We start from the raw sequence: 16,984 nt of genomic DNA, 5'->3' as shown, positions 1-16,984 counted from the left end.
CCAGAAGCATTAATTCTTTTGTGCCAGTGGATGGCACAATATATAGACAAACATATGATAGCAATTAAGTTTGCTTTCCTGCAGATTTTCTATAAATGGTCAATAACTTGTTTTTAGAAGGGCTATTTTAAACTTGTCAAAAATGATCCCTGATCTGCTTTACTTGAGCCTGGATCTTTCACAGAGAAGCAGTATATAAAAATTCAGACTGATCCTTTTGCAGAGGAGATATCTTATATCCTTTTTCACTCCATGTGGAATTTGTTTTATGGAGATGATGGTCATGTTAACTTCAGTTGCATATCTCCATGGTGATTTCTGAGAAATATGGTTGGAGTGCAAATGTATATTTATATGGAAACGGTATCTCTCAGTATCAAAACCGGGTGAAACTGCTTTGGATTCTGTAGAGTCACTAACTCACCCCATCATTGTGTCCATCTACTTTTTATCTCATGCACAGAGATAGAGAGAGAGAGATGTGTATAATTCTTGTTCCCAAAACTCTGTGAAGAGTAGGAGTGGAATCATATTATATGACTTCTTAATATTAAATAACTTTGAGATGATGACTTTGGAAATACTGACTTCATTGTAATGTAGATTTTTTCCAAAGAATTTTCTGGAAACTGATGGATTATTTTAATCCTGGCATTGATCACAATGATTCTAGGTTTAAGAGAATTTGGATTAATTCAGTGCAACAAAAGAACTTACTTTTGGAATTACTTTTGATTGTTCTGTGTTGAGGTCTAACAATAAAATAAAGCATTTTCAGTTCTTTTAGCAGACTCCTTAGACCGTATCTTGCCTTTTTTGTTGCTTCTATTGCATAAAGAGCTTCTCTACACAGCACTGGTGAGGACACTTCTGTAGGTGCTGTTTCTAGGTCTGGGCTCCCCTGTACAAGAAAGGCATTGACTTTCTGGAGTGAGTGCAGTAAAGGACCATGAACAGAATTAAGGAACTGGAGCATCTTTCATGTGAGAAGAGGCTGAGAAAGCAAAGAGTGTTCAGTGTGGAGAGGAGAAGGCTCTGGAAGACTTTATCAATGTGTACAAATAGCTGATGGGTTGGAATGAAGAAGAGGGAGCCAGACTCCTCTCAGTAATATTCAGTAACAGGACAAGAGGCACAAATTATAATCTGTGAAATTCCATCAGAACGTGATAATTTTTTACTGTGGTAATGGTCAAACAGTGAAATAGATAACTCAGAGTGATTGTCAACTCTCCATTTCAGAAGATACTCAAAATCCAGGTGAGCACAGTCTTGACTCCAGGTGACTGTAGGGCAGAGTGTTGGACAAGGTGATCTCAAGAAGTCCCTTCCCACCTCAGCCATTCTGTGATTCTGAGAGGGGGATGTGACAACCCCTAAGTATCTATTCTACTTTTTCTATGTGATGTCTTTTGACAATTATGGATATGTATGTTGCATTCTGTAATGAAACTGGATGATTTTGACCTCTGGAATAAGTCACATTTGGGTCTTTTTTATTACCTTAATCAGCAAAAATACATATACTATTTTAACCTGCCCCTGTGATCATCTAGGGATTAATCTGACATAAGTAATTTTATGCAATTTTCACATTACAATTCCTGAAACTTACCATGATAAATTAGAAGCTTTTTTCCTGTTTGCATCTCTAAATTGATAAGCCCTTTCATCTTACGTACAGTTGTTCATACAAGCTGAGATCTGTTGGAAGGTCTGACTTCCTTCTCTGAGCAATGTCACTGATTCATGGCTTCAGTGGTGTCTGAACAGGATGCTGCCTATGTCACCACCTCTAAGGCAATCCAGCGCTGTCAGGCTTTCATAGTTTGTCTGCTGTCCTTTGTTGATGCTGAGGATGTTTAAATCTATGCAGAAACCTCCTGAAGGACTACGCAAAGCCTTTAGTATCTGGCAACGAGTTCTGGAGTACTCAAGGCCTACTGTAAGCAGAGGAACATTATTCTAAACATTTGTAGGGGTATGTCGCAAATTTAACAGGTGTTTGAGAAGCTGATTTGGTAAACCTGTGAGTTAATCAGAGCAGTTGCTTTTAAATTGCCTGAATTTAATGGCAAAAAACACAACGGAAATCTCTGAAGACATAAAGAGAAACCATCAGCTGTTTGAATCTCACAGGTCTCCATTGTTTGTACCAAGTAGGGGAAGTTTTTGATAATGGCTGGTAACACCATAAGGTGCACTCATCTGTTTTTTAAATTCAAAACACTGTTTTAGAGAATATTTCTTATGTTTCTGGTTTTATGTTATAATGTGCTTTGCTTGTAAGAAAGAGACAAGTTTACAGCCTTGTAAATAGGCATTTCCAACACCACTCATTATTTGCAGCTCTGCAGCTCAATTTTCTTAATTTCAGGCCACTTAGTCTGACCATATAGCCTCAGAATATGAGAAAGATTTTAAGTATGCATGAAAATTGCTGTTTTCAGTCAAAAAGAGAGCTCGTCAAATTAATCCTGATTAATAACAAAATTCTTCCTGGTTTTGAGGGGGCCTAATTCTATTCCCCATGCTCAGATTTCCACAGCGCACAAAATGAATTCTAGAACTTCCTTATTTTGTCTGCAGAATGCAGCATAATAAGGTATACCCTTCTTTGTTGAGTCTTAGGTATGTTTGCTCAGACAGGAGTATTTTGAATGAGGAATAGTTTAAAATGCTTCATTCATCTTCAGTGATAAAATTGGCATGGAAATGTAAAACACTGTCAAGGGGAAGAAGAGCATGCCTTGTTGTAGAGGACCATTGTACATCACAGTTGAGTTGCTTTCACCAAGTTCTTCTCAACTGCCAGATATTTTCCAGGAAAAAAACCCAACTGTGGTGTTTATATAATGCAGGCTTCACCTTGTCTCAGGACAATGTAAGAGAGAGAGATCCAACCACTGAATGCTGTCCAGGATTTCAGGGAAAAACTATATTAACTTTTTTTCCTTTATCGCCCTTAGATATTTCTATAACTTTCAGTGCATGTAATTTGAGAAGTGTTGAGCTTGCCTCTAAGTGATGATAATTGGATATTATGCTGTAGCTCTGAATCTCTGTAATATCTGTGCTACTAGAAGAGTTTGTGGATAATATATCTATTCTTTGTGTTTCATCTTTTAAATTTTGTCTTGGCATCTATTTTATACCCCGTTTGTAGCATGTAAACGTGGTGTTTTAGAAGTAAAGAAATCAAAGGAAGAAAAAGTCTCCTTTTCCATATACAGAAAATCATTCTGAAACTTGAGTTGAGGTTGCTTAAAATTATTATTTGTTTTCAATCCTCCTTACTCATTGGGAATCTCAGGAATATGTAACTCTGAAACAGTTAAAGGAGAAATATCTCTCAGCAAGAGACATAACAGCTTATTTTCCACTCTTTTGTGACATGAATAATTCTTGTTACTAAGGGATCTAAGTGAATTTCAGTGTCTTTCACCTGTTGTAATGAACTACAGTTAAAACTCCTTTTCTGGACTGAGTCATAAATACGTAGTGTAATGTTGTGGTGGCCTACAAGCAGATGGTCAGACCCACCTCAAAGCACTGGCAGCCTACTTGCTGGAAAGCAAATAGGAATCTCTTTAGACAAAGAAGTGAGTTTGCTTCTGTATGAAATAGTATTAGTTATTGTCTTGTCTGGATGCAGCACTGAGTGAAAGTGCAGTGAGCAGATCAGTGATAGCATGTTAACAAATATTTATAAGCCGTTTCTGAAGGCAGGAGTCTTCAGTGACTTTAGCATGAAAAGGGAACTGTTTTAGCACAACTCCAGGACATGTCCTGCCAGATATGAGTAATGGAATTTGATGTACAAGCGCATTGTCGACTGCAGCATTGTCACATATTTGGATTTCTCACTCCTTTATTGATGGAACAATCTGAATCCCCAAGCAGCTGCCCTGAAGGACTTACCCCTCCATATTTCACGAGGTGGTTGTGCTGGTCAGGTGTCATAAATGAGATGCACAGCAGAACTGTCATAACATATGTGAAACCATTAAAATTAAAATAAGTATATTGACTAAACTGTTTCCATTCCATTGTGGTTGCAAGAGCTGGAGTTTACAGGTATCATAGAATGAAAAGTGTTTGCTCAGCATAGAAAAAGTTTAAAGGGCTCTAACATCCAATGTTAATTTAACAAAATAACAAATCCTAACGTTCATACATATAGGGCTACATTAGGCTAGTGGAAAGGTTGCTGTTTCTTCTATGTTGTAATTTTGTCTGCTTAGTAATTTGTTTGAATTAGTTAATATCTCTTGGACCTTCACACCCTTGTTCTGTCTTCAGGTGCATGCATATTCTGATTACATTTGAGCTCCAAATAACTAAGAGTAAGGAAATGGAAACCAAGTTTTGAAAATCAGGACCTTGCTTCTAGTGCCCCTTGCTTTAAATAAAAAAGGCTATTCCTGTCCTAGATATTTACACTTAATATCTACCTATTTCATCTCTAATGAATTATTCATGCATGTATATGCGAATACTGTGTGTAAAACCTTTCATTAGAGAAAGAGGGCTTCTGAGTTCTGGAGCATATACCAGTATCTCCTCCTCAGGTGTTTCTTTGATATGCCAGAACATCTTTCTACTGAAATCTTAATCCAAAGTTTCTGTAGTGAAATGAGTTTTTATGCAGTTTCCAGTCACCATCAGAGAGAGCTTTTTCATGATCCCTGTTTCTTCTGCTAGCAGCAGTATTTCATGTTTCATATATATTTTTTTTTTCTTTTCCGGCTGATTTCTATTAAAATCTGTTTATTGTTTCAGAAATTCATTTTGAAGTGGCATATTGCATTCCTACATCTCTAAGCCCTCTGCCCTTCTTCGTAGTCTGGGCTTTAAAGTGGTGAGGAGGTAGAAATAGGGAGAGATTTTTGTTTCTGGGGATGTCAGGCCTCTGGAGTATCCCAGCTGCACGGTCATGGGGGGAATCATGTTTGGGTTGTGCTGCTGCCTTGCAATAAGGAGTCAGAACCAGCATTGAGAGGGCATGGAGAGACCAAACTATTCAGGTTCCATTCCTTAGTGTTTTACCATGCAGCTGCTGATACCAGGGAAGGGCTTTTTGCACCTTCAGTTTTAGTATTTCCTGCTGGTTCTTTGCTTCTCCAGTCACCAAGCTGCTCCCTACAGCTCCCTATTGCCATCTCCTCCCTCCTGGCCCTCCTTCTCACCATCCTGCCCAGCTCTGACCTTCCCAATTCTAGCTCTTTAATACCCTTTCTCTGTATTCAGATACTCCTTTGCATATTAATTCCAATTCTGGCACCATCCCAGTTTTCCTGTGCTTTGTGTTTCATCTTAGGGATTTGATTCAGCAGCAGTATGGGCCTTGCACATTTGTGGTCATGAAAAGTTTATCCACTAACTCACCCACCATTGTCTTGTGGTATTGAAAGCCTGTTCCCTTTACTCCATGGCCCTCTACATTTCCATGTTTCAAACGCAGGATACAGATTATTTTAGTATTTTCTTATATTTTTAAATACATAAAGTACTTGCCACGAAGTAGGGAAATTTTGAATTTTCATCTATTTTCAGAGTACTGTCCTCTAACTGCTATCAAAAAATCCCTTTCCAACTACTTTTTTGAAGAGATGAGGAAAAACTTACTTTATAGAGTTGTAAGACCATTTCTGTTAAAAGATTATCTTTTGGCATTCAGCACCTTTCAGCTGGATTTCCAATAAAAAGAGTGCTTACCTTTCACCTCAGTAGGTTTGGGATTATATCATTAATGCAGCAAATAAAGAATGTCAAATCTGTTCCGTAGTACAGATTTGCTCAGTTACAGTAGGAAAAAAATAGTGATCCAAATTTGACCATTTTGTCCTCTGTTTTGGAAGAAGTCACAGGTTATTTTACATGTGCAGGAATTCATTATTGTACCACGCATCATGGGACAAGTTAACTTCATTCTTGTTAGGAACTTGCTTCCAGTTGAAGTTTGCTTAAGACTGATTTTTGGTTGAGCAAATATTGCAATAACCTTATAAAGATGCTTTATTATATGTGATAGAAATATAGTTTTGTGGATTTTTATTCCATGCTAGAATGATGAAAACATTTTTTTGTAGTTATCAGAAACTTTATGTTTAAGTGCTTCCCGTGTGTATGCCAGACAAATAATCACACCAGCTAAAACCTGTGTATGTTTTCACAAATAACTTGCATTTGTCACAGAGTACCTGTGAATAATATTAATATCTGAATTATAAGATGAACTCAGAAGATAGCATTAAAGCATTGTTTTACAGGCCTTCTATTGGGCCATCTCTACTGTGTAGACTGTTGTATAGGAAATAACCTCTAACTGAATCAGAGAAAACACTATTTCAGCATAATTTTTTTGGTGCTGACCCTCTTTCTTTAATGTATTTATTCATATAAGATGGTGTTTATTGATGAAAGTATTCATTGTAGCTTATTCCTAAGTCTTTAGTAAAGCTTTTGAAGACCTTTTTGGTCCTAATAAGAGTGTGAGGATTTCAAATCAAGGTATATGGTTATTTTTTTTTTGGTCTTAACTTACAGTACCTGCTTCTTTCAATTTTGAAATTATTTAGCCTCAGGGAGCTTTCCTCGCTGTGATAACATTTCAGAGTTTTTTGTCTGGTTCTGAGCAGGTAAGGCAAATGAAAGAAAGAAGGATAAAAATAAAAAGATAAATGAGCAGTATCTGTTGTTTCTAGAAGTGTGAGTAAACTCTCCAAACTACCTTGAGAAAGAGGTAATGGAAAAAGCCCAGTTGTCTGTCCTCCATATATATATTTATATTCTCTTCCCTTATCTTTTAACACTTTCATCCACTGTGCTTAGGTGTCTCCAAGAGATGTCAGCATTTCATCTAACATAGTTTGTCCAGAAAACCCATTTCAACAGGTGGACAAAAAATGGGAAGTCAAGCCCATAGCAAGTAAATGTTCAACTTGTATAGGCCTGAGAAAAATCTCTTGATTATGTTGCATACTCTCCCTGAGGAAAATGACTTGTAGAAAACTTGTCCAGAAAGTTTCAGGTAGTTGGGAACTGCTGGTTAATCTTTAATGAGTAGAACTCAAATTCCGCTATATTGTCCCTAAACACTGTTCCTGTTTACTTATGATTTATTCTCTCCCTCCCATCCTATATAGCACTGGAACTCCTTTTGAACTTTCACCAAGTGAAAGGAATTGATTCCAAGTGATACTGACTTGGCAGTGACAGTCAGTCTGTTGCAACTTTTGAAAGAGTACAGCTGAATGGAATTACAAGTCCACCTTTTGACCTCAAATATATTAATATGCTGCTAATTTAATGACTTAATTTGGTGAGTTCATTCTCCACAGAACATCAGCTGTATATTTTGTTGAAAAAACAGACTTTGGTGAATTGTTATTTCTGGTATTTAAGTAAACAGCCAGATTTTCAATTGTTTTAAACAGATTTTTCGCTACATGGGCATGGCTGAATTTGCACAGCAAATGAGGTCTTGCTTGGCAAAGACTTTTTTTATATTACAACTTACATTGAGAAGAAAAGTTGATGAGCTTAGACTTGACAAAGCTCACCTGTGTTTTGGGGATTGTTTCATATTTCTTGTTTGAAGCTTCCTACATCTGCTTCCTGACAGGCTAACACTGTTTTCCTCCAAATGCAGTAAAGAATGAAGTTTAACATTAAAAAATATATCTCTACAGAGCATGCTTTTCTAAGTAAAGCCAATATCAAAAGGGTTTTAATGGTAGAACGTCTTTCAAGCACAGTATTTTCCCCTTTTATATCTTAGGACTGAAGAGTTACAGTTACACAAATATCTTTTTTGGTTTTGGGGTTTTTTATTTAAGAGATATAGGGGCAGGGAGGGGAAGCCCAAACTACTGTCCTGAACCAGGACATACAAGCACTGAATTGAAAAACGTCCTTCTATCACAGTATGGAATGATGGAAGAGAACCTTTATCTAGATATTTCTTCATACAATTCAAGTCACACCATACTACTTTATGGTAATGGTTTTATTACACTGTTTATAGAGTGTTTATTTTCTGCTGTAATTACTGACATTTATGGTCAAAAAAATGATCCATGTGTTGAGTGAGCAAGCAGTCAGGTTTGAGAACGGCTGAACATTATGGACCCTTAGTCCAGTTACAGTTGAAATTTGTCAGTTTGTGCAATGTGTATCAGATGAGGACATAACCTCTGATTTGTGCAAGTACTGCTCACTATCCAAGTCTCTATTTTTATATCAAAACTTAGACTCAGGAATTCCATGTTGGAAGCTGTTTACTGACTGGCGTGATTTCATCCTGTCAGTGTGAGTGGATCTGCTGTTGTACCACTCATCTCTCTGAACTAGCACTGTGATTTTCTTTGACCTGTTACAGTCCTGTTTTGAGAAACTACTTCTGGTTATTGGCTGTTAGCTGTTGTGAGGTAGTGTAGACCAACAAAATTGTAGTTCATGGTTTTGAGACTACAAATTCATTATTTTTCATCAGTCACTTATATCAGACCACTTATATGCATCTGTACATTCTTGTTTCTCTGTATCCTTTCTTGACTCAAGAAAACCTTTCTGGTTTTTTTCTGTAATTATGTATCCCTTCCATATTTTGCAAACTTTTTCCTTGCTCCTAATTCCAAGTATCAGCTGTCTGTCACATCATGGTTCTTTTTCTGCCGTTTTCTCTTTACCTCATCATATTTCCCTACCTCCAAAAACACGAATGTGAATTTTGATATGGAATTTTACACTCTTGGCCTAATCCTAACAAATGTAATAAATTGTCACGGTTATAAACATGCCCAGTTATTGACAGAGCATAAGTATTTATATATTAAATTGCAGATGTGTGTGGGCACGTGCACATTGATTGACACATTGATGTGTGTGCTGGGGAAGAATCAGCCATATAAAATGCTGAGTTGGAAGGGATCCATAGGAATCATAGAGTTCAACAAGTCCTATTGCATTTTGTGGTTTTTTTTTTTTCTCTGCCAGAGTTGGGATTAAATGCTCTAGAGATGGTATTTCATGTTTGGACTCAGATGTTTATTAATTCTTATTTATATTATAGTGAGTTCTACAGCACTTCTAGCTAACAAGCTGAAAATGGCAATGTATTTTTTTTCCTTACAAGGGCTTTTAAGCTCACACTGTTTAATTAAGAATGAACACCTAAATTATTTTTACTTTTAATCTAATAACCAACTGCCTGTGACCTGCAATGCGGAATTTTTTAACCAGTTATATAAAATCTCACTTAGACCTATGAAGAAGAAGGTGAAGAAGAAACTTCTGCCCTAAATCTTTTGTTTTGTTTTATATATATTACTCTATTCTGAAACCTTAAATTTTGAATTTTCTACCATGTGATATCACACACTTCTGTTCAAACTATACACCAGTGATTTCTAGTTTTATTGTTCAGTTTTGGAAGCCTTCTCCACAGCATCAGGTCAAAAGTAGTATTTTCCTGGGGGTCAGTGCCTGTCACCACAGAAAGCCCAAAACTCTCGGTTTCAAGGGTTTCAACAGAGTCCAACTCCTGGCCCTGCACAAGGCAATCCCCAGAATCACACAATGTGCCCAAGAGCGTTGTCCAAGCACTTCTGGAGCTCTGCCAGATGTGGAGCTGTGATCACTGCCCTGGGGAGCTGTTCAGTGCCCAGCCACCCTCTGGGTGAAGAAGCTTTTTCTAATGTCCAACCTAAACCTGCCCTGACACAACTTCATGCCAAGCTGGCCCTGCTCACCAGACAACGTCTCTCTGTTAGTACATTTCCAAAAAGGTTTGCAAGGCAAGAATTTGTTTCCATGAGGGAGGTCGAGCTCCCTCATGTGTAATTATCTCCAAATCAAGCGATCAGGAGCAGCTAATTGTTGTGGTTTGGATTTTTGTGGAATAAATTCCTCAATTTACATCGCACGCCTTGCAAGGATAAACACGACGCAGAGGTAATCTCTTACATCTACTTGGTCTCTGCTGGGGTGAATTTTTCTGTATTTTATGGAAAGTCTGTGGTCTCTAGAACTGAAGTTTTTAAGTGTTCATGTGTTTGGGATTTGGCTTCTGTTTAGCTCTCTTGCAGGATCTAGAGAGCCAACATGCAAAACAGTTGGAATGAGAGTATTGTTTACATTTTGATTTTTTGTTATTCACAGGGATGCAATAATTCAGTGTTTTCATTACAGTAGTCTTAAAAGTATTAATCTGATTTTTATAATTGAGTGCTGTAAGATTTCCATGTGTTGAATGTGTTGGCACTTGCCTACTATAATAATTGGCTGGAATGCCATCTTGAGAAATTTTCTGAAAATTATTATATTTGCTTTACTCCGCATGTAAGTGATTTTTCTGTTTTAGTGTCCTTTTTTCGGTAGTGAAATATGAGGTATAGAAGTGTTAAGAATGAAGCATAGAGACCACATTAATTTTTTTTTTGTTATTTTATTATTTTTTTAAATTATCTGCTTTCAATTTTATGGGGAGGATGTATTTTAAATCCAGTCTAGAAACAATGATATTTTCCCAAATGAGTTTAAAATGGCAAGTCAGAGTATTGCCCAAATGTTAATAATTCAAGTGAAGGGTTTTTTACTGCATGCTCATAAAAAGTTCTGTACAACAAGTATTCTAGCATAAACTTTATAAATATGTCATGAACTAGATTATGCACTTACTGTATTTATGACAGCATAAATGTTAATTTTAACATTTTAAGATTAATCTTTGGAGAAACATTTACAAATGCTTTTTAAAACCTGACCTACAGAAATGGAAATTACACTAAATTTGTGGAGTAAATTAATAGTTTGCAAATATAAAATATGCTTGGATAAACTTTGGTGTTTTCTCTGTGTTGATGGCATTTTTTGGTTATTTATTCAGCTATTAAAACAAGAAAATAATATTTGTGATCTCCTTTTCCCAAGAAACTTTCTTAAAATTCAAAATTAAAGTAAATTAAGTCATGAAACAAAGAAGAATATGCCACAATCTATGTAGCTCTTAAAGAAATATATGGAGGTATGGCATGTCCTCCTGACCACCCAGAGGGACAAAACTGAGTTTGAAAGGTTTTCTTTTCTTTTGGTGGAAATTGCCATCTTTAGCAGCTATGCAGAAATGGAGAGTAGATGTTTAATTAAGAAAGTAATTTTAACCAGGGGTTCAAATTAAGATTGACTGTATGTTTTTACTTCTAAATTAAATCAATTGTGTATTTCTGTATGTTTTTAAAGATCAGTGCTTTGTACTTTACTCCATTTTCCTGTTAGATACATGGATAGATATTGCACAGTCATATATTTTAAAACATTTTAAAAACTTAGACCATTTGCAACAGAACCTTATATTCATCTATAATGCTCTGCATAGCACACTTGCACCATTATGTGCACATTTTGTCTGGCAACTGCTGTGTTTTGGTAACAAATGAGTGTTTTAAATATTTGCCTTGCAAATTAAGGAAATTTGAAGCAAAATTTTGATACAGGAAGGTAAAATATTGAATTAACAATGAAAATATCTTTCTATGGTCTCCTGTTGAATTGGCTCTTTGCTTGCTTAAGCACTCAAAGAAAAGTCCTGGTGCCAAAAACCAGATGATCCATATTTCACTCATTCCTACTACACAGCTCAGGAGCTGGTGTATTAGCAGCTTTAGTTCTGTACAATTTGTGGACTATCAGTTTTTCTGTTACAGCTTTCTCATGGGTAAAATAACATTTTCTGCTTTGCATAATGATAGAAAGTTCCTGAATTGTAAAGTTCTGCAAATGTGATGAATATTTTTAAAGTTCTGGAGTATCATTTTTAGCCAGTTTAAATGCTTGCCACACTGTGCCTCGTTTGTGGTGTAAGTTTAATAGTATGTCTTCACGCAAATGCAATTTCTCACAAAGCTAATGTATAACTTTCATATTTTTGAGAGACATTATGCTATTTACTATTTTTTGCAGTGGAGATGCAAAAATCCCCATATGAGCTTGGAATTTCTGAAATTTGTTACTGTCCCTGTCATTTACCAAAAGTGTACAGCTTCATTGATATTTATCAGAGTAATTTATCACAAGACTAATCGCTCACTTCCAGTTTTTTTTCAGACGTGTTAATGCTTGGGTGACAAACTACAGAAGTAAACTTCACGTGATTTTACAAAGGGCCAATCCAGAGTTCATTGAAGGCAGCAGGAAAGTTTCTGTTGACTTTGCCTCAGATCACATTGGAAAGAGTAGGGAATAAGCAAAATCAAAAACACCACGACTGTTATTCAGCTATTAATTTTTAATGAATTTTAGTTTAGTTTGGTAAAATACATTGATGTCCCTTGATACTGAGTTGTCTCTAAAATGGCTTCACTTTTGCTGTGGGGAAATAGTACAATGAATGACCATATTTTATCTGGGAGGTGTTAAGTTCAGAGCTGAAGATACAGTTTGTGAAGACAGTACTTCTAGATTTTAAGGTTTAAGTGTTTGAGAGCTGTCTGAAAATGATCCAGGTAGACTCTGATCTTAAGTTTTAATGTTTGGGGGGTTTGTATCCTGTCAAACAAATACAGTGCTTTATTTCCAAAGATGAAATTTTCCCATTTTGTCTATGTAATATTTATATATGGACAGGAAATAGAAGTCAGAATCCAGATATGTTGACCCCTGAGATGCAATATTGACCTCAGTGAGTATTAACTTCTTGGATCAATAAATGCTGTTATTGACCTCAAAGAAAAATCAATAGCAGCTTGTTAATTTGCAAACTATGACTGCAAGAAAATGGTACACATTTTGTTCTTCATTATCACCTATTTATATCTATATTTTAATGCTTTCAATATTGCCACCTAGAGATCATCATGTCAAAACATTTCAATCCCAGCTGTTAGAAGGTTGGGGATACAGACATTATACATTATGGAATAATGGAGGAGCAGTAGAGGTTAGTTCCCATATGTCATGCAATAGTATGCTAAACAGTTGTATTTCACCTGTTTTTCTTTTTGGGGTAGTCCAGTTCATTTCATTTCATTTTCTCTGGTGTGCTTCATCAAAACATTGCATAAAGTAATATATTTCACCTGCCAGAAAAGATTTCTACATGAATAATAAAGGGGATGAAAACCTGACTACTGGAACAAGGAGACTGAAAGTGATCACTACAAAAAATCATAATTAATATACAGCAGATTTTTCCTATTTACATAAGGATGACAGGTTTCTAGGCATTAATGTGTTCTAAAATGTTACTATGTGACTATATAACAAGGAAGAAAGTTTTAAATGACAAAGTATTGGTGGAGAGGTGTTGTTTTGTAATATAGCAAGTTTTGTATATGAGCACTGAAATGTCAGGTTTTACAGAGTTTGAAATGCCTAAAAAATGCCTGTTGCTGAAATTCAAATGTCAACAGTTCTTCTGCATATATACCACTTTGATATTTAAACTTAAAAACCTCATCAATGATTTAGTATTATTTTGGCCTTGTTATGATTTGACTGCCCAAAAATGCAGAGGCTGGTTTGGTCTGGTGAGTAGTGTCTTCTACACAAAGCACAAGTCTTCCAGCCTTTTACAGTCATTAATTGTCTCTGATACATCTGCAGTGATTTTGACAAGCTGATGACTGTGTTTAGGAAACCTTTTCACCATTAAATGACAGTATGAGTGGTATTTTAATGCAAAAAGGCCATACTTGCATTTTTACAACTGAAGTTGCTGCAATTTTTTTGCCAGTTTGATGGCACTGTGGTTTTGTTCTTTAATACCATGGGTTCACAGAACTTTATTTGTGCATCCATGTAATGCTCTTGAGAGACAGAAACAATAATGTTATACTCATTCTGTTGAGAGGCAAAAGCACAGTAATGTTAAATTTAAAAAGAAAAAAAAAAAAGGTAAGGAGGTAGCACCAAGCTAGGTTCCAAGCATCTCAAGAGCACACCAAGCATCTCAGAGGTTCGGAAAAATGAGGCCTGTGCAAATCTAGAAAGATGTTTGTGGTTATTTTGAGTATCTTTTTTGTTTTAGAGAAGCCCTGAATGATCAGGAAGGGTGGTATCTTAAAGCCTGTATAGACATCTGGAGTAAAAGGAGCATTTTCCTTGATTCTCTATGTTGTATTGAGTCATGTCTGAGCAATTAATAAGTTTAGATCCTTCTGCAAGAGGCCAAAACGGGAATGGTGTGGGAGAGTGGCTGATTTGGGGAGGAAGGAAAGTTAAAAGTCACACTGCAGAAGTAGAAGATAATCTCAGTTTTACAGTTTAGGTTTATCTCATTTCAGCCTACCAAGATCACGGAGCAGGACCCAGGTGTTCAAAGTGTCAGATTGTCCACTCCAGCAGATTTTCGTAGTAGAACTGGGAACAAAGTCTGGGGCAAGCAGACAAACTGTTGATTGTGAGCCAAATGTAGCTCCCTGACTCTGCAGACCATTTATTTTTCAAGACAGAAGTTACCTACTCTGCTCAGGAACACAGTGCTGCAGTGGCTGGATCTCAGTGTGACCCCAGGTCTCAGGATTACAGGAAATTTCTCATGATGTCTTAATGGCTGGCTGGTACCTGGGGAATTTCTGCTCTGGAAGCACTGTCTTTAAGGTGTGCTGAAGTGCAAGAAAAAGCCTTATGAATTCAAAATGCCAGTCCTCATCTACTAACATCTAATGCTTTATTTTCTCTTCTCCTATTCTCTGTAATCACTAGAACTGTTTACTTAACTGATGAGAAGTCTTAGGACTGATGTCATGTCTAAGTTACCCAAAGGAGAAGGAAGTATAAAATAATCCACACTGTTTTGATTTTTAAAAAGTCATGTTCAGAATCCAGTTTATGCAGTACATGATAAGGAGTTCAGTTTATAATTATAAAATCACTGAATTTAACTTCTTAATAGATGTCACTGATGGCAGACTTACTGATTTCCATAACTGAAATGTTTTGAGATTTTGCACTAATGGCCAGTGGGGGACAAACTAGTAATGTTATGAGATGAGATGGGATGGTCTGAATATCCTCTTTGTGAATGACTTTTACTCTCCACATTTTCCTTTATTAAGGGAATTTTCCATTTACTTCCTATTTGGGGAAAAAGTCTCTACATTATTAAAGTGTATAAAATATTTGATGCCTTAAAATGGATCTATTTTAGTTTGATAAACTAGAAATATCCTGCGCTGTGAGGGTCATAGCTTATAATACGTACTGTTAGTACTTTTTCATTTTTCTATATTAGGAGATTAGTGAAAAATAAGCTCTATCAATTAAGTTTTATTGCAAAATTATCTTCAGATGTACAGCAGTGAAGATGATATTGAGTGATAACACTAGAGTGGATTTTGTATAAAGCAATTACAACTTGAAAACCACAATCTGAATGAAAATATTGCTTAGGGTTTTTTGTAATCTAGTATTAATACCAAAAAACTCTTCCTTTGGAAAGTGCTTAAATTGCCTCTATTAAACACAAGACATTGCTAAGGTGTTCATGGGTGCTATTGACTGAAAAATACTTTTATTTGGTTTCACTGCTCATGCTTTGTCAAATCTGTGAAGTACATTTGACTGTATAGTTCCACCTCATAAGATATTTGTTTAGTAATACCGTGTTTTCCTAAAAATATTAATTTTTATATGGATAACAGAATTCTTAATTCAGAGATTATCTTGTGTAGATGCAATTTGGTGCTGTGAAATTCTCTGCATTCTTAAACGCAGTGATTTACCCTGAAAGAAGCAGCAAGCCCTTTTCCTCATGTGATGCAGTACATATAGACACATATATTTCTTTGACATATTATTATGGAGTTGAAAGTGCACTGAGTTTTGCAAAATTAATTCCAAGAACTTCAGAAGCAATTTGTTTAATTCTACTGATAATGAATGAAATATCTATCTGAATGCTCAAGTAATTCCTTTCATAGTGTTCCATTCTGCCATCACACCTTCAGTGGGACAGGCAGTCCCTCAAAACACATAAAGGAATCTGTTAATTTAGAAAAGCAAAGCCAACTATTCCCTTTTCATGACATAGGGAATTTTGCTTGTGGCATTCACTACCCATTTTTGAACATCATACTTCAAAATGTTCTGTTGAGTACAAGAGAAGTTGCTCTATAAAACACCCAATTTGTAATAAACTGAACAGTACCTTAAGGCGGGTGAAATAATGTCAGGAGTGTATCAGTTGTACTCCATTGTTTCATTGTAGATAAATAGTTTGTGCCTCTGACCAAATCTCCAGTGGTGCCAGCAAGAATCAAGACAATTTAGTCAAGTGGTTACAGGTTTCCAACCTTTCAAATTGATCAAATTGAAATAGCCCATTAGGAATTGATTTAAATCAGTTTAGATAAGCTCAGTCTTAGTCCTGGCCCTTGAGGCTTTGGCTACTGAAAGTTCACTTGAAGCTGGACATATACCAGCTCCACAGGCCATCAACTTTATTAGTGTGGAGATAAGCTGATTAGATCTTGTCAATCAAAGGTGCCAATATCTCAATTGAGTGTCTCTCCAGTCTTTCTCTCCTTCTTTGTTGCCTGCTTCAATGCCTTAAAAAAAAAAAAAAGAGAGAGAGAGAGCAAGCAAGAGAGAGATGTGTGTGTGTGCATCCCCCTGGTTGTCACCAAGCAGGGTGCAAGGGCACTGTGATGATGTGATGACTGTATTAAAGAGGACATCAATTTGTTTTAAAGTGTTTTGATTTTTTATGGTGGCATTAAGAGAGAGAACATTGTGGTTGCAGCTTTACTAGAAAGCAAAGAGTTCTAGAAGGGGGGGAAAAAAAAAAAAAGAAGTGTTTCTTTGAAACCTACCGGGTCTTTGAGTCTTGCTGTGCCAATGGGCGCTTAAGTGCTCCTGTAACTGGCATACTCTGATCCACCACCAGCTTAGGTACTATTCTTCTCTCCAAAATATTCACTTATATAAAAATAAAATAAAATAATTTGTGGATGTTTAATCCTTGCAGAAATAATTTTAGACA

General features: G+C 36.2%; 1 protein-coding gene across 4 annotated transcripts in view; it reads left to right on the top strand.

The window, feature by feature from the left end:
- VTI1A (vesicle transport through interaction with t-SNAREs 1A) overlaps positions 1–16,984 on the top strand; it is a 257,024-nt gene that overhangs the window by 62,471 nt on the left and 177,569 nt on the right. The window lies entirely within an intron of this gene.

This window comes from Cinclus cinclus, chromosome 7 (assembly GCF_963662255.1).
Source record: "Cinclus cinclus chromosome 7, bCinCin1.1, whole genome shotgun sequence".
Lineage (NCBI taxonomy): Eukaryota > Metazoa > Chordata > Aves > Passeriformes > Cinclidae > Cinclus > Cinclus cinclus.
This window is presented reverse-complemented; position numbering and strand designations above follow the sequence as displayed.